Source organism: Macaca nemestrina, unplaced genomic scaffold (assembly GCF_043159975.1).
Source record: "Macaca nemestrina isolate mMacNem1 unplaced genomic scaffold, mMacNem.hap1 Scaffold_76, whole genome shotgun sequence".
Lineage (NCBI taxonomy): Eukaryota > Metazoa > Chordata > Mammalia > Primates > Cercopithecidae > Macaca > Macaca nemestrina.
Genome location: NW_027257867.1, coordinates 231,897 through 256,421, shown reverse-complemented (window position 1 = coordinate 256,421; position 24,525 = coordinate 231,897). Strand labels below are relative to the sequence as shown.

At 47.3% G+C, this 24,525-nt stretch overlaps 1 protein-coding gene across 16 annotated transcripts in view; it reads left to right on the top strand.

The window, feature by feature from the left end:
* Nucleotides 1-24,525, top strand: part of LOC139361627 (disco-interacting protein 2 homolog C-like) — a 182,558-nt gene that overhangs the window by 47,383 nt on the left and 110,650 nt on the right. For 4 of the 16 annotated variants that reach the window (XM_071090289.1, XM_071090287.1, XM_071090282.1 and 1 more), the window contains exon 1: nucleotides 18,185-23,223. The exons of 6 other annotated variants lie outside the window; for them this stretch is intronic. The gene's annotated coding sequence lies outside the window, so the exon portion shown is untranslated. Of the gene's footprint in view, nucleotides 1-6,039; nucleotides 7,308-18,184; nucleotides 23,310-24,525 lie in introns of those variants that run through there. 6 more of the 16 variants (XM_071090288.1, XM_071090285.1, XM_071090283.1 and 3 more) reach the window with 4 other exon arrangements.

The window sequence follows — 24,525 nt, the reverse complement described above, 5'->3', positions numbered from 1 at the left end:
TTGTTCAGACTTTCTCCTTGCACTGACGTTTGAGCCTTCATCCAGCCTGGGCACTTTTACAGAGCTGCGTTTGTGTGTTGCAAACCATTCCCTCCCAGTAACCGTGCTTTCAGAGGTTTGGAAATGTGACTTAACTCATCTTCAATTTAAAGCATACTATCAAATTTTAGTGTTGAAACTGATGTATTTTATGGCCTTTATTTGATTTCTCTTGATTTTTTTTCCCATATGAGACAGGGCATCTTAAGGGACACAGCCTGGTGTTGGCCCCCTTTCCTAAGGATGGAAGTGAATTCTGAAAGCCCTTTATGTAGGCAGCGAAGGCCTCTTTTATTTTGGCCTAGTCAGGTATATAATTCTTTTTCTCTTTGGTTTTTTTGAGACAGGCAAAAAAACCTTTTTGTTGCCCAGGCAGTGGTGTGAGCACAGCTTACTACAGCCTCAACCTCCCAGGCTCAAGTGATCTTCCTGCCTCAGTCTCCTGAGTAGCCAGGACCCACAGGCACATGTTCCATGTGTCCCCATGCCTGACTTAGTTTTGTATTTTTTGTAGAGATGGAGTTTTGCAATGTTGCCCAGGCTGGACTTGAACTCCTGGACTTAAGCAGTCCAGCTGTCTCAGCCACCCAAAGTACTGAGATCACAGGCATGAGCCACCGTGCCTGGCCAAGTGTGTTTCTAATTTCAAAATTAAGAGGACACCCATCCAGTTAATTACATCTCTATTGGAACATGCTGCTTATAGTGCATTAGGAAAAATCATCCAGAACTTGGAAAAGGAGCTGGACAGACACAGCCCTTCGAGGTTGTCCGATGAACCCCTGGGGTCTTTAACTATCTGGAGGGATGTACCATGTCAGACTCACTGTTGACCGGCTGAAGCCTAGGTTTCATGAGGTTATGTGTCAGCTTGTAGTACTTTCTCTGGCAGAGATGCGAGTGACTTCTGCTCAGTGACAGGCTCATCTCAGGGACTTCATGGCCTGAGGGACGGCAGCCTGTTTGAGCTGATCGAGCAATCTCGCACTACCCTTATTTTCTGAAACGCCTATGAGTGACTTCTCACACGGTCTTTGAAGCGGCTTCATGCCCGCGCTCCTTGGTAATGATCGAATGCTTTTTTTGACCCCTCATCCCTTTCTTTGGGGTGTTCCAGTCTCAGTTCTCATGATGTGTTCTGCTTCTGCAGGAATTTCTGAAGCTGCTGAGTGTAGAAAGCACTGAGGAGGCTGTGCTCCCACCCCTGTGAGCCTTCCAGGCATCATCCTCTCCCCTTGGTGAGGCAGCGTCCATGACACACCGAGGAGGCTGTGCTCCCGTCCCCCGTGAGCTTTCCAGGCATCCTCGTCTCCCCTCCAGAAGGACAGGAGGAACCTTTCAAACCCTTCTTAAACTTGTTTTCATGTCTTTGTTTTAACAGTTTTCTTTGCATCGTCTCCCTTATCCAGAAGTGAGGGTGAACGCTGAGTTATTCACGGGAGTCAAGAAACCACACGCAGCCCAAAGTGACGTTTGTTTCCCTGAAATGATTTGTGTGTGTTCACCTTAAAATGCAACTCAGTAAAACAGGTGTGTTTTGAGGAATGACTTTAAATTACCTAGGTAAAAATGTGACAGTTAAATTTCATCATCTGTGTGGGTGTCCACAACCCCCTTCTGTGATTGCGTGTGAGTTTGTGACTTGTGGTTATTTTTGAAGAAAGAAAATCTGTTGTTGAGGACTTCAGATGGTGTGCTGGGATTCTGTAGGGTGGACATCGGGGGCTTCAGTGTGTGGCTTCCTTGAAGAGGTTCAAATTAAGGCTGAGAGTCCCTACTCCAAAATGCTCCAAAACCTGAAACATTCTGAGCTTCCTCGTGACACTCGAAGGAAATGCTCTTTAGAGCACTTTGGATTTCAGGCTGGGGATGGTCAACTGGAAAGTGAAATATTGCAAGACCCTTCTGGCCCCAGGAGCTTGGATAAGGACATGGAGGGGGCCTGTGCCAGGTATCCCTGGAGTGCAAGGCAGCCTGGGCTCTCTGACTGGTTTTTTGTAGGAGCCACAGAAGGGAAAAGAGGGTCAAAGTGGCCACGCCTGGCTCCTGAGAAGGCTGGACCAGAAGGAGGTGGATGCGGAGGACAGCAGTTGAGTCCCCAGCGTCCGGGACTCCTGTCCCTGGTGGAGTTGAGAGCCTCCTCTAGTTGTGGCCTCTCCGCTGTCAGCAGCCACTGAGGCCTGAAGGGAGAGGGGGCTGAGGAGAGGAGGAAGGATAGGCCTGCTTCTGGAGAGGGCCAGCATCGGCCTGTGCTAGCCTCGTTTGTTACTGCTGCGTCCAGTGTGCACGGCCGTGCCTCGTGGTGTAGCGGTTCCCGGGATGCACAGCGCTCTTGTCTGCAGTAACGTCTTTGTCTCCGACCCTTGGAGGCAAGTTACCTTTTTCTCCAGTGAAAAGAGGTAGAAAATCTTACAGAAATACATTTGCTCTAATGTCTGTTTTCCAATAAGACATGGTCGCTTAGGCTAAATCTTTGTGAGGTCAAGACAGGAGGATCACTTGAGGCCAAGGGGTTGAAGACCAGCCTGGACATCATAGCAAGACCCCATCTGTATAACAGAAGTTAGCTGAGTGTGGTGGTGCGTGCCTGCGGTCCCTGGTACTCTGGAGGCTGAGGTGGGAAGATCACTTAAGGCTACAGTGAGCTGCTATTGCTCCACTGTACTCCAATCTTGGCGACAGAGCCAAGACCCTGTCTCAGAAAGAAAAGTTAAAAAAAATCCAGAAATGTCATTTTCTTTTAAAATCATCCCAAAAGAAAAATCGTTTTTTTCTAAGAATGTAAAGGGTAACTGATACGATTCTTTCCTTGCATTGTTTCTCCTTTTCGAATATTTACAGTAGTCCGTCCACATCGTCTCTCATCTCATTACAAAGCAGCAGGTGTCTTTGAGGTTAGTGGTGTTTCTCTGTGTCGCACCTTGGAGAACAGCCAGCATGAAACCTCTTACCACGATCGTGCACATCGTTTGTAGTCCCAATTAAAATCCTCTCCAGAGACGCCTGTGCTGCTTATTATAGCAGAACTTTGGTTGTGCTGAAATGTGCATTCAGCTAATGGTTTTAAGTTCATATCTGAGATGATGCTGTATAATTCCTGAAGCATATGGGATCAGTAATGATTGAAGATAATTCTGGCTGATGTCATTTGGAGGATATTTTTCACTTCAAGTTAAAACTTCCTTCGCGATAGTCATTTTGGGATTCATTTAACTATGTGCTTTATTTCATAGCTCAAATTTTCATTAGTCATTTCATACCATAGGATTTTGAAAGCAGATTTGGCAAAACCTTTCTAACAAAATGTTTGCTTATGATGTCCCAAGGAACAGCACTCAGAATTGCTGGTAACTGTGGTACATTTAAGGCTGATGATAGAAGTCACTTGAATGGTAAGGGCTGCTTTGTGAGGCAGATGGGGTTTGAATCCCGACCCTCCTGATATGCAAGCCCTGACCGTGGCCTTCTCTCCTCTCCCCTGGGAGATGGGAAGGTGCCAGCATCTACCTCACAGGCCGTCCTGAGAACCTGGGACTAAGGGCTTGTGTTCCTCTTGCAGGTGGCACAGACGTGGGGGCTTGACGATACACACACTGCAGGCTGCCAGTGTCAGGGTAATCCAGTTTTAGTCATAAAGGTGGGATTTGCTTTGCTCCCCTGCAGACCAGGTGCGGTGCTGCTGTTGTAGCAGGTGTGTGGATCCTCTTGGGTGGTCCTCAGGTGGACAAGGAGTCACCGATTCGGATTCCGAGTGTTAGATGTGAGGGGACCATGGACCTCATGTGTTCAGAGGGGAGGAGTAAAAAGCTTCCCTTGTATTTCCAGAACTGTCTATCCCAGGAATGCCAAACCACTGGCTTTCACCTGACGCTGTCGTAGGTGACACTGTCTGGAAATGAGGACTCATGTTCCGCATACTTGAGCCAGTACCCGTCTCCCTCCAGGGCCGTGGCCCAGCCCTCCTCATTTCGCTGGGTTGCCAGCCTGGGGATCTGTAAGCCCAGAGACGTCTCCGGTCTCGGCCCCCGCTCCCCCTGGGGACAGGAGGTGGCTTCAGGAGGCTGGTGATGAATGCCTGAATGAAGCCGACTTGTGACTGCAGTTCTGTCTAAGGGCCTCCCCGGGTGTTAGATGTCAGTAAATGACACCTGTGTGTGGATCTCATGTGATGAGAGAAACAGTGGGGGAAACCAAAGCTTGTGGAGTCTACAGGTTCTGAACTTGGAGGTGTGTGCACCTGTGTACTTGGTGAGGGGTGTGACGTCCGGAATGAGTGTGCACGTGTGTCACGTTTGTGCATGTGTGGTTGAGTGTATTTAGCAGGTGTGGGTGGAGTGAGCATGTTCATGTGTGTCGTATGTATTTGAGGGTGTGTGTGGAGTGTGTACACGCATCATATTTGGTGAGTGTATTTGAGGGTGTGTATGGAGTACATACATGCGTTTGCGTGTATACTATTGGGTGAAGCGGTGGCATGTGTGGAGTAAGCATGCACACGTGTATGCTGTGTGTGGGGTTTCTAAGTGGTCCTCCCCTGAGCCTGCTCCTGGGCCCTGCTGTCCTGGCAGCTTCACAGTTTGGTGCGTCTTTGATTCCGGAAGATTCTGGAACCAAATTCTGAAGCTGTGATCACAAACTTGCAGCCCTGGAGGACGCTGGCCCGTGGAGCCGGCACGAGGGTCTCTCTGCTGGCCTCTCCCTGGGCTCTGTCCACAGAAGAGCATGTCCGATGATTGAGCTGTGCGGGTCTGTGGCTCCCCAGCCTCGAGTCAGCCCTCGGTTCTGTCCCACCTCTGTTTTTCTTGCTGAGGGGCTCCGGGAAGTGGTGCCTGGGATGGCGTTTTCACCCTGGGGTTGCTTGGCCAGCTGCCCAGGTGCTGGCTGCCTGAGACCTGCTGCCGTCCGGGGTGGACGGGGCTGTCGCGGGGACATCCCTGAGCACCCGCGGGAAGGCAGGTTTAGGAAGTGCCAGAGGTGAGTGGCTTCCTCTCACACTTGATTTTCTGGAAAGTTCTGGGTCTCCTGTTTTTCCCTAAGGGAAGTTAGAAACTGAGTTTCTCTTTAGGGGAACGTCTTTGCAGAGTCTGCTGTTTGAATGTTCCCCAGGTGTGGAATACTCAGGGCCATATGTGTTTGGGAACATCCGTGTCCTGAGCGAATTCAGTAAGGAATGGAGAGAGGCCTCCTATCAGCTTGGCCTCTGTTTCCAGCTTGTTGAGGGTTGACGGCTGCTGGTATCCCAGGGAGAGTTAAACACTGGGCGGTGTGGGATGGGAATGTTTGCTCTGACAAGGACAGTGGGAAAGCATCTAAACAAACGTCGCTGTTCTCCGGGCTCCTCGGGGTCGAGCTTGTTTTGTGGTGTTGAGGGAAAGCTACCCTTGTTCCTGTTCCTCACCATTTGAAAGGTGTCCAGGACACGTTCCTCTGGAGAGGTGATGTGCGTGAGTGGGGGTCAGGTCGCAGGCTCCGAGGTTATTTGGGACCTGTCAACTGATTTCCTGAACACACAAGTGCTTGGTAAAGATGTTCCTGATTAGCTAAAACATTTCAAGAGGACGTGATAGCTGGTGGTTGTTTAAAGACTATCACAATTTTCCTGTTACTTTTTAAATGCCTGTTGAATAAGGGAGGATTCACGTATTTTTATTTTCCTGTCTGCATACTTGATATTTTGTTTTTTGTTTTTCATGTGGGTGTGCAGTTAACAGGATTTAGAAGCAGTCTCAGCCCTGGGGAGACTTCAGGGCCGCCTCAGTCAGTGCTGAAGGGAGGCAGGGATTTGGGGGCTGCTACCTCCACAGGAAGGGACACCAAGGGCCAGAGGTCAGCAATCTCAGTGAGGTCACAAAGACGGGCACACCCAGCACCCTGGCCCATGTGCCTCTCCTTCACCTTTGTCTCTGCTCAAAGCTGCTCTCCTGGGTCATCACTGGTGATCTCTAGGTGCGTGCTTGCTTCTTGCAGAAGTGGTGTCTGGCTGTGGTCAGTGTGGGCCCTCAGGACTTCCCTGTTTTTGGCTCACATCAATATTGGGCAGTGGTGTATGTTTGCTTTGGAGTGGTAGATCCGGTGGATTTTTGGCTTTGCCAACTCATTTAATGCCTGTTCTCCTAGGTGCTGGGACCCTCTCCTAAGTCGCCTGTTCTCCTAGGTGCTGGAGCCCTATCATAAGCCGCATGTTCTCCTAGGTGTTGTGACCCTATCATTAGCTGTGTGTTCTGCTAGGCGCTGGGACCCTATCGTAAACTGCTTGTGAGAGATCTCGGAGGTGCTGCTTATGAGGATCCGCTGCCTGACCTGAGGTGCAACAGTTGCAATTCAAAACCACCCCCCAGAAAAATTGTCTTCCATGAAACCCATCCCTGGTGCCAAAAAGGCTGGGGGACAGCTGGCCTACCGCGGGCTAAGATGTCAGTAGATTTTTGGACTTGGGCCTCAGTTGAAGAGGATTAGATTTTGAAAGGTGGGGTTTGAAGGCTTCTAAAGGGCAGGTTTTCATCTCCAGTGGGGCCTGGCCAGAACTGGGTAGAACTGACCCAGAAGCTGACAACTAGTCAGGCTGGCTCACTGCCTGTGTCCTGTGTGTGCAGCCTTGCTGTTTATTCAATTGTCTGGTGGTGGTGTGGATTCCATCCACAGCCTCAGAGTAGTGGAAGCCATTACTTCAAGGCTGACCTTATTTAACTTTATCAAAAAGACATGAAAATCATTTAGTATAAATCTTCCAGATACCTGTATCCTTTCTTTTCCCAGAGGCTTTTAAGTATTGCAACTTAAAAATCTTCAAAAATAACTTGAAAGGAAAACCTCTAAATATATTTTTGATGAGCACCCTTGACACCTTTAATATGTGAAGTAAATTCCCTTGACTTTTGTATTCCTAGAAACTCGTTCATGTTTGCAGATGACTTTGTATTTTGTCAACAGTGGCCACTGGTTGGTGACCATCAACACCTGCCGTGTATCATTTAGAAAGTTGGATGTGGATGTATTCACTTTTCAGACACACAAACACATGGGCTGTTTTTGGTTTTGATTTTTTTGGTTTTTTTTCTCCCCCCAGCTGAATTCAAGAAAGGGAAACAAGCAGACAGAGTAAGTACCAGAAAGCGTCTAAGTGGCTGGGTGGGGGATCCTACTATGGTGTTGGATTGTGTTCTGCCAGACATCGCTCCTCGAAAAGCTGACCCTGAAACGGCTGGCATTGCCCTCACCCTGGGACATTCGTCTGTCTCACCAGAAAATGAAGAATCTGCCAGAGTACTGTGAGTCAAATTCAGTCAGAACTCGATTAACTAAGAGGCTTTGTCTCAAAGGCCAAAACATGAGGACACATTTTTAATTTTTAAGGAGTGCTTCATTGTGAGTCAGTTCTGATGTGTACTGCATTAGGAAACCTCTGAACTTCCACGGTCAGGCCCAGAACTCTGAGAGAAAGTGGTTGTGCCCTTCCCACTGTTTTTGTCACTAGCTGTATTGATTTCCTTAAAAACCCTTTTTATATGAGTTCTATTATAGTTTGAAAAAAATTCACTTAGGTAGAACTGGAAGCGTTTGCGCCGTGTTAATACTCATGACCCGTTCTGGGTCTCGGTGTATGTGTTCTGTATAAATGTACATGTGTGTATGTGGTGTACACATACTACGTGTATTTCCACTGCATGTATTTACAGTGTATAGGTATGTACACTACATTTGTGTCCTACACACGTGCATGCTGTAGGCATGCATGTACATGTGTATATGTGTGTATCTACGGGGATGATTATATGCACACTAGTTGGACACCTATCTGTTCTACATGTGTACATACATGCATGTATTTAATGCCATATACATACCTGTGTACGTGCACCATGTGGGTATGTGCACATTATTTCTGCAGATGTATATATACATATGTGCACACAAGCATGCATGTACACTATGCACACTGAATAAACTTCTGGATATGTACACAATAATACGTATACATGCTGCATATGTACGTACACTATTGCATATGTGTATACGTTTTATACGTTAGTGTACTGATGTACATTGTATACATGTGCATATGTGTACACTGCACATGTGTATGCATGCTGTAGTGCACCTACGTACATTGGATAAGAATGTATGTTATATGCATGTGTATACATATAGCAAATAGCATACCTGTGTACATACGGATGTGCATGTGTATGCCATATACATGTACATACAGGTTATAGTATACCTGTGTACACTGTATGCATATAGACGTGTGTACATGCTCTGCATGTACATACATGTTAGCATACCTATGTACATTTGCTATATGGATGTGTGTATGCTCTATGCTTGTACACACGTAGTGAACTTGTTTGTACACTATATATATTTGGATGTGTGTACACTCTATGCATGTACCCTACATGGATCTGGATGTGTGTGCACTCTGTACGCACGTAGTGCACTTATGTACACTCCACGTATTCGGATGTGTGTAAGCTCTATGCAGGTACACGTGTTACAGTGTGCCATATACGTACGTTATGTGGATGTAAATGTGTGTGTGCGCTCTATGGCACCAGGAATAGGGCTCCCGCAGGGATCCAAGAACGCACCATCTCGCTGGCACCGGAGAGTGTAGGATGAAAACAGTTGTTTGTTACAACCTAGTTGAAATTTGGCAGGTTACTCTACCCTTTGCAACGATCTAGGAACAGTCACTTCATTGATGTGTGTGTTCCTGAAATCATAAACAGCTCTGTGAGGTGTGTCTCATCCCCAGACGAGAGAGGGAACCGAAACAGCAATGACTCGGTCACTTAAGTGAGGTAGAACTAACACAGCAGCTGTCTAGCTTTCTGTATTATAACTTTGTCAGCAGCTCAATGAGAAATCGGCCCTCATCAGGAAATGTGTCCACTTTCTACTGTTCTTTATTCGTGGCGTATTAACTGCCTCGTGTTATTCCTCACGATGTAGCAAAATCCCTCCTAGAGCTGTGAATATAAACAGTTCATGACAAATGTAGTATCTTCTCTGTAACGTTGAAAACGATATGTAAGTTCATCTTCAGATATTGTTTGGAAGGATGAGAAGGAAGATGTTTAGGACAAAAGAATAGAGAGCTTTCAAGTAAACAGGGAAAAGAAGGACTTTGTGCAAAATATTTCCAAATTTGGAATTTGAGAATACTAAATCTCACATCTAAGATCATAGGTAGTTTTTTTTTTTGGGGGGGGGTTAAAATTAGTACTTGGTTTTCCATGCCTTTGGGAATTTCAGTCCTGATGGAGGATTGCAAGAATAATCTGATTTTTCAGAACAGAAGGGCAGTCTGTCTCAAAGGTAAATTCCAGGTTGTACCATAGAGAAATAGAAATTGCTGTCAACTTTCTGTAAGGTTCTTCAGTTCTTTCCTCTTCTGTGGTTAAAAAACCATCTCTGGGTTTAGTCTCAGCCAAGTTCCTCTTATGAGGTTGCCTTACATTTCGCACAGCTGTTGAGAGTCTTCATCATTCGTAGTTAACTTGTTAAAAGCAAAACCTTGTACTAGTTAGATCTGGGCACCTTGAAGGCAGGGCTCTGTTTTATATTTTTAATAAGCAGCAGGGTGATGGCAGGGCTAGGGCCCTTCATCCCATCATGCATTCCTCTGAGCTTTCAGAGCTCTCACTGCATGCTGAGTGGTGTTGGCTGTTTAGGGTTTAAATAGGAAGACGAGGCTCTGCGACTTGGGACGCTCTTACTACCTTCATAGAGAGCTTGGTGACAGTTCAGCATGACAGTTTGTGCCCCTGCTGTGTATACTTTGTTACGGCCTCACAGAAAGGGTATTGATTTAAACGTGACTAATTTCTTCATGTTTATTTTTGCCTTTATTCCTAGTTACAGTCCTGATAATTTTTCTTCCTTTAAAATCTTGCTAATGGTTAGTGAATTAGTGATAAACTATATTTACGTGTTCTCTAAATCTAGCGATTTAATTGGAGGTCATTCTTCTTGCACCATGTGTCAGTGCTATGTCAGGATGGCTCAGTTTTACATTGTCAAAGGATTAACTAGAGCAGGATGCAGCCTTACTGGAAATTGCTCGTTTGTGAAATACAGGCACTTTATTTTTTGTTATACTCGAGGTGTGTTCAAATGTAAACATTTTGAGCCGTGTTAGAAGGATATACAAGATTGTAATGAAGAAAGCAGCAACTTGATCAAGTACTAGCTAATGAATTTTATGTTTTAAGTATATGGACTGTGGACCTTGGCAATCAGTTCTCATCTTGACCTTTTATTGTTTTATTAGAATCTTGCTCTGTCACCCAGACTGGAAGGGTAGAGCCCAGGAGTACAATCTCCATTCACTGCAACCTCTACGTCACAGGTTCAAGCGATTCTTATGCCTCAGCCTCCCTAGTAGCTGGGGTTACAGGGTGTGTGCCACCATGTCTGGATAAATTATTTTTAGTAGAGATGGGGTTTTGCCATGTTGGCCAAGCTGGTCTGCAACTCCTGACCTCAAGTGATCCACCCACCTCAGCTTCCCAAAGTGCTGGGATTACAGGTCTGAGCCACCATCGCTGGCCTGACCTTCTGTTCTAATATTGGTTATTCAGTCTCGATGATAGCACCTGGTTGTATTAACTTGGGGTAGAAAGCACAATTGCAATGAATCTGGTTGTGTATATACGTGCTGACTTAGCGTTCATGGCAGCACTGTGAGGTGGGCATTGTTCCTGAAGGAAGGCCGATGGGCAAGTCGGGGCTTAGATACGGGACTTGTGGGCAATCACTGCTGTCCCATGGCTGAGATCAGGCCTGTCTGTCGCCTGTACCCTGAACTCTGAACACACAAACGAGCAACTGTCAAGAGTCGGTGCTCGAGTGTGATGTGGCCTGTGGTGTTTGCCTCGCAGCGCTGCTTTGGCTCGGGGCAACAGGGCAACAGCTCCCTCCCTCGTTCGGCTGCCTGGGAGTCCCAGGAGAACCCACTGATACCGTTTATAAATGCCGGACATCGAGCGTTCTCCTTGGTACCAGCACATCTGGAATTGGACAGCTCGGTTAGATTCTCGGCCAGCAAACCTGTACAAGAGTGTGTGAACTCTGCGTTTGCTTCGCCCGGACAAAGGTGAATTCGTGGTCACTACTGGATGGCAACAGGTGTGGCCTCAGGAGCAGCACGGAGACAGGCACCCGGGTGCAGGAAGAGCATCTGCAAGAGGGGGTGGGGAAGGTGACAGACACAGGCGCGAGTTTAGCTGTTACCGTGGATGGGGGGTGGTTGGGTAAGACCAGATTTTCTCATTGTTGCCCCTTTCTGAAAAAGACCCTGAATTGACTTCTCTGTGGCTCCTCGCGCCTCCTTGTCAGGTTGGAGGAGACTGCTCTCCTGGCTCAGGCCCTGCTTGCGGCATCACGGAAGCTGCTGTTGCTTGCCCTGCCCTCCCTGTGACGTCCTCTGTGCTGTTGTCCGGGAACAGTTCTGCCGAGCAAGCTTGGACTCTGCTCCCTTCTGCTCTTGGATTTCCTGTCTGGAAAGCTTGTGTTCTTTCCTGATTTTTGATGATGCTGAGCTATGTTTTTGCAAGGATCACGCGTGCCTATAGCAGGGAGAAGCCCCTTTGCAATTTTAACATCTTGACGCTCTCAAGCAGAGCTTGCTATCGAAGTTGACAGCCTCCTGTGTTTTTGTTTTGGCAGAAACTGAATTTCAGTCCTAGGACAGCTTCAGCACACTTGATCCTAGCTCTTCTCTCTCACTGCTCCCCTCGTGTGTGGCAGAAATCATATGCCCTGAAGTTTACCAGTCCCTTCATTTGAAAATCAGTTAGTGTATGTGATCCTCATGAGAATTTTACTTTTTATAAAAGCAATCGCAAAGACTGGGTTTTGCGAAACCAGTGTTTTATGTGTATATTAATTGCACTCACAATAAGCTTTGTCTTCTAAATATTTCATGTTTCAGATTAGCCCTGGAATCATGCCCTGGAGTAGTTTTGCTATTCCGCTTTTATTTTTGGCTAAGGTAAAGTTGAGAACATTGTGATATTAGATGTAGTGAGTCCTTTTAGTTTCTTCTATGTCTGTTTTCCTTTAAGCCAGAACCAGCAGACTGATACCAGTTTGTGAGCACCTGGCATCTCCCAGGCCTTTCCTGGGTCTTCCCTCCGCTGTCTTGTGGACAGGGCAGTCATTGGTGGAAGATGAACTTGAGAATCTGTGTGTGGAATTAAGTAAATGTCATAGCTCTCTTCTGTGACAAACTGAATGACATTAAGCCCAGTAAATTGTAACAGCAGACTTTGCACATACAAAGCATTGAACACCAGGAAGGTAACCAGGCTGCGATGCTTCTGGTCCTGCACAAGACCTCCGGTATCACAGCGCATTTAACATACTGGCAGCATTGAGTGTTTGAAAATGTTGTGTATGTACCATGTCCGTGATTTTCGAGGGCCTGGATAAACACCTCTGGTTATCGCAATCTTTATCAATGGGAGCTTAAGGTTAGTACTGGGGCAGACTGTGTTTTAAAGAATTAAGGTGTCTCGAGTATGTTTCAGTTTTCCCATGAAGAAGAAACATGTCAGCTGTTCTTTCCTAGACTGTGGCTATCACAGTGCCCCACCACGGTCGGTCACATGTTTACTTCCCCTCCATTTAACCGGGCTGGGCTTGGGCCAGAGTACTTCGGTTGTCAAATGTCATATGAGGCTGAGGAACTGTCTTCTGCTTCATCATTAGCTTATGGAAACACTGTTTTCCAAAGCATACTCTCCTTTATCATTTGTGTTTATATAAAATAATGGAATGGTTATTTTAACTGTGCAGTTTCCTATGTTTGGTTATTTAATTGCAGAAAGATAATGGTTTTATTTTGCTAAAATCTGTGCTAGGAATTGTGCAAAATCTTTGTGAAATGCCCAGTTTACTAGCTTAAGTTATAGATCTTTGTATAGAAAAGAAAAAGCCTATTGCTACAAGGAGCATTGTCTTTATCGATGCAAAAAGCTTTAAACTTATTGGCCGTGTAGTAGGTAAAAATGCATCAGAATGTGACGAAAATTGAGAAAAGCATTGAAGTTTTAAAATCTGCTCTGCAGTTTTCTTCAACTCCCTTGCAAGATACTTAATTTGAATAAAAGACAGAATAAAGTGTTCCCACTGAGGAAAGTGGCAGGAGGACTGTTTAGAATGTGTTCTGAATCTGAGCAGTCCTGCCACACTCGTCTGTGATGTGGTGGTGTCCATGGTGTCACTTTTACAGAACTTTAAGAATGCCTCTGTGAATAAAATACATTTTATTCTTAGTATTTCTGTTTTGAGTTTTGAGGTGTGTAAAACATGTTAATGGTTTCTTTCCCTTACAGAATTTGCTTGTTCTTTTTTTTTTTTTTTTTTTAAATGCCTACAAGACTCTGAAGCACATTAATCGCTTAAAAAGGAAAGAAAAAAAAAAGGGCCAGGCGTGATGGCTCACGCCTGTAATCCCAGGGCTTTGGGAGGCCGAGGCGGGTGGATTGCTTGAGCCTCGGAACTCGAGACCCAGGGAACCAGCCTGGGCAACCTGGTGAAATCCCATCTCTACGGAAAACACACAAATTAGCTGGGCATGATGGCTGCACACCTGTAGTCCCGGCTACTCCAGAGGCTGAAGAGAATCGCTTGAGCCTGGGAGGCGGACCTTGCAGTCAGTGGAGATCACGCCCCTGCTGTCAAGCCTTGACAGAGTTGGGACCCTGTCTGAAAAACAGCAACGTTCATAACGTATGGGTGAACTGCCCGGCTGCTCTGTCTAGAGTAGAATAAATCTAATTATGTTTTTGCCTTTTATTAGCATTGAAATTTTCTTAATTATCCCTTTGTTTTCATTACATTGTAGCAATATATTGCCGCTTAGAGTCTGGAACAAGTAGGCTTCTCTGGATCAGGTTCTTACTGGATGGCTAAAACTTAGAATGATTTTTCCCTTCCTTGGATGTGACTTATAGAACTTTGCCTTTTGAGGTGATGTGCTGCATTTGATAGCGGACACAGGAATGCCCGAAGAATTCACTTACAGGGCTAAAATATACGTGCTTTGTAGTGTTTCCCTCCTAGAATGAAAACGGTACCTCTCATTTGTGGGTCGATGATGCTATTTGCTGAAAACTTTTAAAATTTTATTTATTTTATTTTATTTTTTTCAGACGGAGTCTTGCTCTGTCGCCGAGGCTGGAGTGCAGTGGTGTGATCTTAGCTCTCTGCAAACTCCGCCTCCTGGCTTCACGCCATTCTCCTGCCTCAGCCTCCCGAGTACGTGGGACTACAGGTGCCCGCCAGCACGCCTGGCTAATTTTTTGTATTTTTGGTAGAGACGGGGGTTTCATCGTGTTAGCCAGGATGGTCTCGATCGCCTGACCTTGTGATCTGCCTGCCTCCTTCTTCCAAAGTTCTGGGATTACAAGCATAAACCGCCGCCCCCGGCCAAATACATGTTTGTTTACTGCCTCAGTCCTACGTTGGGTAGCCCTGTTCTTCGTCGAATATTCAGGGAGCGGGGGCATCTTGAGTCTTGAAAGGTGTGCTCTGCGAGATGGGAATCTTCCGGCTGCTTATTTAGGGAATCCTGCCGGCTGTCATTTACTGGAGAGCGCAGTTTCCTGGCTGCCCTGGTCTTTGAGGGGAGGGAGACTGAGGGGTCATTTTCCCACCTGGACCAATGTGTTTATTAAACCTGGTTTGTGTATCATTTGGATCTTTTTATGAAGGAAAAGCTACATCTGTGACTTTCAGATGAGTGGAAGTCATGTTAAAAAATATATATATATATATAAATATATATATATATAAATATATATATATATATATATATATTGGCTACTATGGAGAAGTTTTGTTCTTGTGACCTGTGAATACAGTCACAGGAGAGCAGAATGTTCACGGTGTGGGTGCTTACAGTGTACATGCAGAGTCACATTCTTCACTAGTATTACGTTAAAAAGTGACAAATAAGAGAAAAATATTTTGCTCATTACAACGTCGGTAAGAAGCTGGCAGCACTCTTGTTTTTGGAGGGGTGTGAAGGGAATATTGAGAAAGTGTCATCAACATTAGACTCGCCCACTCTGCAAATCCTGTGCCAGCTGGAGTGAGGATCCCGTGATGGAAAGATGCACCCCTGTTCCCGGAAGGAGTTGAATCTTTGTAGCGCTCAGGACGCATGGTTCATCTCTATATAAAGGCAGAGTGTGAAACGCCGTGGAGGCTGAGAGAAGCGATGTGGTTAGCAAGTATGAGTGAGACGTTTGGGGCTTGTTAGCACCTGGCGTGTGTGCAGCAAGCTTTGCTATCTGCACATGTGTGATCCTTAGAACACTGGCGTCTGGAGCCATGGGGGCTGTCGAGGGCCCCAGCTCCCGGCGGGCTGAGGAGTTCCCTGTTACCACCAGGATAACCATGATTTTTGAAGGCTGTCACTCAATCCCAAGTCCTGGAAGGGGGCTCCTTTCAGAGAGGAAAACACCCCTAGAGCCTCAGGCAGAATTCAGTGATTTTTCTTATAATGTTGCTTAGATTTCGCAAACATGAAACCAAGAACATATTTCAGAATGCTTATGGTTCTTTTGTAACCATGGAAACAAAGTAAGTTGCAGTCGATGGACAGTTTGCGGAAGCTGAACTGCCTACATCGTGAGCACGGCGCTCTCCCTACCGCCCTGGGCCTTGCTCCGGTTTTCTGGGGAGGCTTTGCAGGGCCTCTTGGCTGGGATACCTCTCTCATGTCCAATGTTGCTACCCCTGGTCACAGCCATACTGCTGGGCACCTGCGACGTGAGGTCACTGAGTGGACACGGAGCCGCGGGGCAGCAGTTGGTCAGGAGGTGGCATCCACATGGTCCGAAACAGGTTTCTGTTCATTAAGAATGATCATTGCAATAAAAACAGAGTGAAAGAAAACTCTACTGACCTGAGAATGCGTCCGCTGAGTTCCATAGGGAAGTGCAGTGAGGAAGGTGAGGGCTGAAAGGAAATGAGGGAGGGAGAGGAAAGGAGAGAAGGGAAGCGAAAGGGGGAGGGCGGATGGGAGTGAAGAGGGAGATGGAGGAGGAAGAAGAGAGAGGGCGGTGGGCAGGAGCCTGGGAAATGTGTCCCAGAGCCGGTTCCTGACCGTCGTGGGTGCGTCAGAGCTGATCTTCCAGGAGAGGTGGCCTGGGAGGGCTGACCCTTAGGAAGTGAGGGCCAGGGGGAGCTGATTTTTTGGCCCTCAGCGGGGCTGTTGTTGACCTGAGATACAGTCGATAGTTTTCCTGAAGAGATCGTCTGCACAGCCACCGTTTGCTGCCAGGTTGGAGACAGAAGTGCTCCTCCCCATGGATTCTTTCTAGTTTGTGGATTTTTCCCAGTTTACCTGAGCAGCCTGTCAGTGGAAATGTCGGGGATTACTAACATGTCTCCATTCTACAGAGCAGTCGACCAGCTTCCAATCCTGTAGTTGTTGGGGGCACCATTCCGGTCCTGTCAGTGCCGGCCCAGCGTGGAAGCCGCAGCCCGAGGCGCTGGGAAACCTGCGGGGCTCTCACTGCCAGGGTTCTGATGGGAATCGAGCGCTGGAAGAAAGATGTCCTTAGGGCAGAGCCTGGCGAGGAGGGGGTGCTGCTGTTGCAGCAGTACATGGAATTTCAAATGACAAATGAAACAAGCTTTTAATTATGACCAGAGCCCTATGCTCTGCGTTTCTTCAAATGGAAATGTTGTGCTGAAATGAAATTGCTGTTAATCGGTTGCCTCATGCAAGACGCAAGACGGAGGGCTGGGAGCAAAGTAGAACGTGGACTTATCTACAAAGCTTCCTCCTCTCAGACTATCATCAGCTGGATGGTGCTACACAGGAATATGTGAGAATTCGTGTGAGAAAGGTGATGGGTGCAGACCTGTGTGACCGGCAGGTGTGGGGGAGGTTTGAGAGAAGCTTTTGGCTGAAGTGATGTCAGATGCAGGAGCTGAAGTGTGATGTCTGTCTGGATGGAAGAGCACACACGCCTCTGGGCTGCGGGAAACAGATAAAGGAGGAGGTGGACAGACGTGAGTCGTGTCTTAGGAATGGTAGCAATTCAGGCAGACCCAGGATCAGGCTCCCACGGGGGAGGAGTGGATATCAGGACCCAGGGAGCGTGGGGCGGGGGTCATGCCCAGGCCTCTGCGGGTCTTGCTCTTGTGTCAGCAGGGCCCTGTGCTTGCCCTCCTTAAAACTTTCCTGATCCATAAAACGGGCACGACAAAATCCACCTTGTGACACTGAAGCTTAAATGAGATGATGTACATGGTGTCTTCCTTCCCTTCCTGACACATCCTAGACTCACAGCTATGGTAGCAGCGACAGACTGGATGGAATGCTGGAGCCCCCTTGCGCCTGGTGAAGCCACATGGATTTGTGCAGTGCTGGCGACTGTCTCTGAAAGCCTTTGGTCATGGCAGTGGCAGCCTGGAGTGGCTCCTGGCATACTTGAGTCTGTGGAGTGCAAGGTTGACTGGAGCTCCGGGGCCATTGATACTGTCCAGGGGTGAGCTGATGAGGCCCTAAAACATGGGGGGAAGGCCGAGAGGACTTGGCTGCCAGAAGCATTGTAGATTTCTGGCTTCGAGAACTTGCTGACTTATGGACATAGGAAGGTAAACCCAGATGGCTCCAAAATTGTAAGTCCAGAAGAAAGGTGGGAGGGTACAATTGCTGACTAGGTCATGGTTGCCCTGTCCCTTTGTTTCTGGCCATCGTTTCTCCTCCCTCCCCCTGCCTTTGTGGGCTGGAGGGCCTGAGCCTGCACAGCGGTCTATTTCATGATGACAATGGCCGATTATTACCCTGCAGTAAGAAGTCTCTCCATTTTATTTGGCAGCAGTAGTTAAATAAATTTAAGGAGTGATGGTGTAGTAGTATTTGTTTTGTTTGTGCTTTTTTTTTTTTTTTTTTTTTTTTTTTTTAGTGTCATTTAACTGAATGTTATTTCCAATTTCACTGATCACTTTGAGAGGCCAAAACATGCTTTGATTTGTTATTTTGTGTTTGAGCTAGTTTATTGCCTCACAGGAATGCCAAGTATTCTGTTGTCACACATCATTAAGTATCTCAAATTGTGTTACTATAATACTTAGCTGAATTACCTCCCTTATTTTGGCTTTTAAAAATCTAAAATCTGTGTGAAACACAGGATGGTGCATCTCCATTGAGGGTTGTTGAGAAGTGTGACTTTTGCTGGCATGCTTGAGAATCAGTGACATTATTTTATAGAAACACTTTGTAACTGACAGCAAAGCTAGAAGCTCCTGTAAAGGGCAGAGTAGGCAACGTGTGATGCTTTGAGGGCCATAGAAGTCTCTGCATATATTTCTTTTGTGAAAACGTCAAAGTGTAAAAATCACTTCTGGTTCCCTGGCCAAGGCTCGGTCGGGGATCGTGGTTTGCAGACCCTTGACAGCAGCTTAGCTGAAAGCTGGTCTCCCATGCGGTGAGCAGGAGCCTACCTCATTGCTTCAGCCAGAAAGATGCTGCCCTCATGCTGAAATTTACTTCAAACAAACTTGAAAGCTCTGGCACCGCTGCTCATTTCCATACTGTTGCAGGCTATCTAAAATACGGAGGATGCCGTGGCGTTTTGATTTTGTTACTCCTCTTGAAGGGCTCTGAGATGGCTCATCGCGAGTTAGACATTTGCAGAAATGATCAAGCAGAGCTGCAGTCATCTTGCAGATCAAGTGACGTTTTTTCTGAAAGCTTGTTACAGGCTTAAATTTCTGATCCCGTTCCATCCACTGATCTTGTATGATTGGTTTTGTTTTGCACCCATTTGGGTCTGTGAAGCGTCTCCCCACCGTGGTAGAACTTTAGCTCTGATTTCATGCATGATTCGATATCCTTACTCCTCTTCTGTGAGGAGAAAGCGCTGTAGCTCCTGCGTGGTTTCCGGCCCCTCCCTGCACGCGGATGGATTGGGAGGTATTTGTGGTGTGTGAACTTGCTACCCCCAAAGGCTCCTTGTTGACTCCCCTGGACCAGACTCTTCCCTACTCCCATGGACTGCACTCCTCCCTCCTGGTTCATTCCCCGGACCACATTCCTCCCTCCTCCTCCCTGGCTCACTCCCCTGGACCACACACGTCCCTCCTGGTTCACTCCTTGGACCACACTCCTCCCTCCTGGTTCACTCCCTGGATCACACTCCTCCCTCCTGGTTCACTCCCTGGGTCGAACTCCTGCCTCCTGTTTCACTCGCTGGGCCGAACTCCACCCTCCTCCCTCCTGGTTCACTCTCCTGTGTCCCCACGCCTCTCTCCTGGTTCACTGCCCTGGGCCCCCACGCCTCCCTGTTGGTTCACTGTCCTGGGCCCCCATGCCTCCCTTCTTCTTCACTCCCCTGAGCCCCCACTCCTCCCTACTCCCCTGGGCCACTTTCCTCCCTCCTGGTTCACTCCCCTGGGTCCCCACTCCTCCCTCTTGGGGTCGTGTTAGTTTCTGCTGTGCTTGTGCCAGCACGATAAGGCTGAGTGGCAGCTCCAGGGCTATGGCTGCGCGCGCAGCTGTGGTGTTAGTGCAGAGAACTGTGGGGATGCAGCTGCCCTTGCTGTGATGCTTCGAGTGTCACAGTCGGTATGGGAAACTGGGTGGGATGTGGATGTCCCAGGAAGGGACAGGAGCCTCCCCTCAGCCTCTGTCAAACAGTTCTCAGCCAGGCATGGTGGCTCATGCCTGTAATCCCAGCCCTTTGGGAGGCCGGGGTGGGTGGATCACCTGAGGTCAGGAGTTGGAGACCAGCTTGACCAATGTGGTAATTTTTGACACGTTAAGGATTAAGGAAAATGACTCTCACTCGTTTGCCTTGCTTTTTAATTGATGATTGGTGTAGCCCAGTAGTCTGAACTTGTTAAGCAACCATTCTTACTGAAAGACTAATGTTTAAAAGTCTCTTCCTCTGGACACGTCTTTGGCTGCTGTAATCAAATGCAATGTAATCAAATGCAATGTAATCAGCACTGGTTAATGGCTTTCCTTGTTTGGCTAACAAATGCTCCTCAGAAACTTTGGTTTCTTGTTATTTTCATTTATAATTATGTTTTAAGCCTTCTAATTTTTCTAGCTTTCCTGCGAGTTGGGAATAACTGTGATGGGTGCTTAGTTTGGGATGTTGACGTATACTCTATGCCCAGCTACTATGCCATTGTGTGAACACTGATTTCTCACTTTCTCATGAAGACTGATTTCACCTAGTTTGGTAAATTCTATTAATTTTAAGGAAGGGAGTGGAATGCAACTGCTGTTAGGAGGCTTTTTTAAGGATCGGGGAAATGTTGCCATGATTATTACCGTTACAGAAGGAACATAAAAATACGTGCTGCCTTCAGTCATGATGAATATGTAAGTCCGCGTCTGGGACTGCAGAAAACGGCAGCCCCAAATCTTAAAATCGTGTGGATGTACCAAGCCCATCTGCAGGGCACTGTGGAGCAGCCTGCATTAGCCGAAGTTGGCCCACAAGCCCTGAGGGATGGTGTCTGAGTTATGATAAGGCTCTGACTTGGGATTTAACAGATCTCCTAATACTGTGATATTCTAAACAAAGACACGATAATGCCCAGGGAGCCCAGTGGGCACCTGTAGGCAGTGCAGGTGAGAAAAGGTTCCAAAGAAGCTTCCTGCAGCTCAGCTAGGAGGATTCTGTAAGGCAGTAGACACATCAATGTTCACATAGGAGTGTTGAGCTATATTCATTCCTTTTAAGCAGCCAGGCTTGTGTGTGTTTTTAGGGGCACTCACATAGCGCCCCTTCCACCCTCACTGCCGGTTGTGCCTGTTTGATGTTGCGGATTTCTGTGTTAAGTGTGTCCACTCTCCAAATGTATCTCTGTCTCTAGAATATTTTAGAGTAGATCATTTATTGTTTAAACGCTTGCTTTTAGTGAGGAAGAAATCTTTAAAACGGGCCATACAGACCCTGCTATAAATGTTGAACAATGGAATGTGTAATGTTTAACACGTCGTGTTTAAAGTAGAAGACAGTTTAATTTAGAAATCCTGTTGGAATGCCAACTTAAATTACCACCATCCGTATGCATATGGAAAAGAATGAGAGAGAATGTGTACAGAATTGGAATTTTGTCTATTTTGTCGAGATTCTGTAATGTATCAGGTACAAGCCTCACTTCATGATTTAAATGCATGAAGCTGAAATTACAAAACTTGACAAAAACATGCCTTTGAATAGTGAGCCTTTATCCTCCTTGAAATAGTGATTTATTCACTAAAATGTCCACCTGCAACTTTGTCAAACACATTTGTTGCATTAGTTCTCAAGTGAGCTCAGTTTTCCAGACAGGGAGATTATTATTGCTTAGTGTTTGTCCTGATGATGTTGGTGAACAGGGAAAATCCTATGATGTGGATCCTCTGTGTGTGTTACACAGCAGACGCGGCCTGCCCAACCCTCTGCCTGTAACTGGGAAGCTTGACTGTCGGGATCATTGTAGAGAACCTTGAGGAAAGCAAAACAAAAAGCCTCTGGAGTAGCCAAAGATGTAGCTGATTTCATGCAGTAAAACTTACACATTTTTCTTTAAAATGCATCCTTCGGAACCTCAGTTTGCTGATTATTTTAGAATTACTGTAGTCTGCTGACAGCAGTCGTGGGAACAGGTGCATGGCCCGGCTGGTGCAGGGGGTCTCAGAGCGGAGTCACACTGCTGACACCGAAGGAGGGGCTGGAGCCATCACGCTCGTGACTCGTGCAGATGGCCTTGGCTGACCTCCAGAAGAGAAAACGTCAGTATCCAAGGAGGAAAAAGTCTATTAATTTCATGAGTGTTTGCCTTCGCAGTGGCTACAACCCTGAGTTTGTGGCACCTGCTGTCTCTGGAATGAGGAGTCTTCCCTTCCTGGCAGACAAGCTCTAGATGGGCACAGGAGCTGTGGTTGCTGGATTGAAGAGGTTTCCTTCTTGGGGAGGTGGCCTTCGAGCCTGACATGAAGGAAGCTGTGACTGGCGGGAAAGGGCCTTGGAGACAGTGTATTTACCAGGAGGGTCAGTGACTGAGAACCATCCTGTTCCGAGTGTTGCCATTCTGGTTCTAGAGTAAACTTGGGGAGAAACAACAGCCAAAAGCCTCGAGGAATATTCTGTGATGTTGATCACGTTTGGTAGATTTGTTGCTGAGACTCTGAAATGAGAAGCCCGGGAGGTGCAGGTCTATCAGGCCGTGGGACGTGGGAGAGCTGCTGCTTCAGGGGTTGGAGTCCCCGTGCCAGAGGCTCAGTCCTGCAGAGACTTTTGCACAGTGGGCAACTGCTGCCTCTGGTTGATTGTGAGTCCCCCAGATGAATACCCATGAAAGGTACCATGTCAGTAAAGAGTCAAACTCTGTGAAGCATTTGGAGATTTATTCTGAGCCAAATGAGTTACCATGGCCCTTGATATTACCCTCAGGAGATCCTACGAACGTATTCCCGAGGTGGTCAGAGCCCAGCCTGGTTTTATAGCTTTTAGGGAGACATGAGACAATCGATCAAATAAATGTAAGATGTACATGGGTTTGGTCTGGAAAGGTGGGACAACTGGAAGCAGGGGTGTCCAGGTCATAGGTAGATTTGAAAATTTCCTGATTGACAGTTGGTTAAGAGAGTTGTCAGATAAGGGGTTGTGGAGACCAAGGCTGTGTCATGTGGAGGAAATCCTCCAGGTAGCTTCGGAGAGAATAGATTGTAAATGTTTCCCATCAGACTAAACGTCTAAGTTCTGTCTAATTCCAGAAGGGAGGTAGGGTGATGAGGCAAGTCCGACCCCCCAGCGATCATGGCCTGGACTAGTTTTTCAGATTAGCTTTGGAATGCCCTTGTCAAAAGCCGGGGCTGTTCAGATGGCCAAAGTGGCTTCGAATTCTAATGTTTTTACAACCAGAAGGTGATTGTGTTTTTTTCTGTGGATGACAGCCAGTGTGGTAATTAATATTTTGTTAGCAGATTAAGTTGGAAGTCAATGTGTTTTCATGTATGTTAATTATTAAATCATCAACAAACAGAGAAGGGCTTACTTTGAAACCAGCCTGAGACTCAAGAGACTCATCAAAGAAAACGATGGACTTGGGAGAACTGATTCACGTGTTTACTGCGCCAAGTTTCAGGCATTATGAGAAGTCTGTGCTGATACATTGTGACTTGAGAACTTAAATCTTGATGGACTCTTAAGAGTGAGGCTTTTTTCTTTTTCTTTTTCTTTTAAACGGTCAGCGTTTCTGTCTCCTGTGTTTTGTCTTCCAGCTGTGGAGCACTTTAGGTTTGTGTTCACGTGGCGTTGTTCGCTGAACCACCAGGTTTGTGGCTCCGCGGTCCTGCCCGCCTTGATCGCGTCTTCCCCGCCCCGTGGGTTTTATCCTGAGGACGGTTCTCCGCTGTGTGGAGTGGAGGATCAGTGGACAATGGCTTTACCGACTCATTTTCTATGTAGCTCCCAGTTTCTCAAAATCATAATTGTCTTGGATTCCCTGTGAACTGGGAGTCAGGCCTTGGGCACAGTGCTGGGTGGCCTTGGGTGCAGTACTGGGGAAGGAGGGAGAGATGAGAATAGGAAGGATGGGTTTGTCAGGGGAAGGACCCCTTTGCCGCATTCCTGTGTCTGTTTTAGGTTAAAGATGAATGGCCGGGTGGTGGATGTCTCCCCTGCTGTGGCTGGACCTCGCTGTGCTGAACCCTGAGCAGGGGCCCCAGCAGCTGCCTCCTGCCAGGCCGGGGCCACAGGGCTGGGCTGCTGCCTCTAGGGTGGGTTGCGAGGGCTCGTGCCAAGTTGCAAGGGTCTGCACCGCTCCTGTGTGACCTGAGGGGCATGGGGGAAGCTGGTCTGTGCTCCTTACCTGGGAGAAGTTGAGCTCACCTGGGCCAGAGCCTCTGGGGAGGTATTAAGGCAGAGGCCTGGAATTCCTGCTTTCCCCAGACAGCAAGAAAGCTCAGTGTTGCACCTGCTCTGAGATGCCCTCAGCAGCCATATATAGTTGACTTGAACATGAGGGAAGGTGCCAATTAACCCGGCTCTGTGGAGAGCTTTGAGGAGTCCAGGCCCTGGGCCCCGGGCTTTTTAATATGTTCCTTCCTGAACAAAAAAGAACAAAAGGTCCCTGTGGCTGATGCTGACTGCAAGGGGTAGGACATGCCGAGCTTGCGTGGGGCTTGCCCCTGAGTTTTCCTGGTGCTCCTCCCAGCTCCCACGGACACCAGCCTCTCCAGGCCGAGGCTTGTCCTGTTTAGACCCTTGTTGGTGGGGTCTGTGGTCCTGGATCGAGGGCCCAAGCACTTCTTTCATGATTATAAATGATTCACCAGAGACGCACGGCTGCCCCCAAACATCTCACGAGCATGAGATACAGCCAGTGTCGCCGCCGCAAGCTCATAATTCTAGTGGAAAGAGGAAATTTTACTTTTAATGTGCTCGTGTGACTCAGATGCAAATATTTAATTCCCGTTCAACTTTCAAGACCTTGAGAACCTCTGAGATTCCT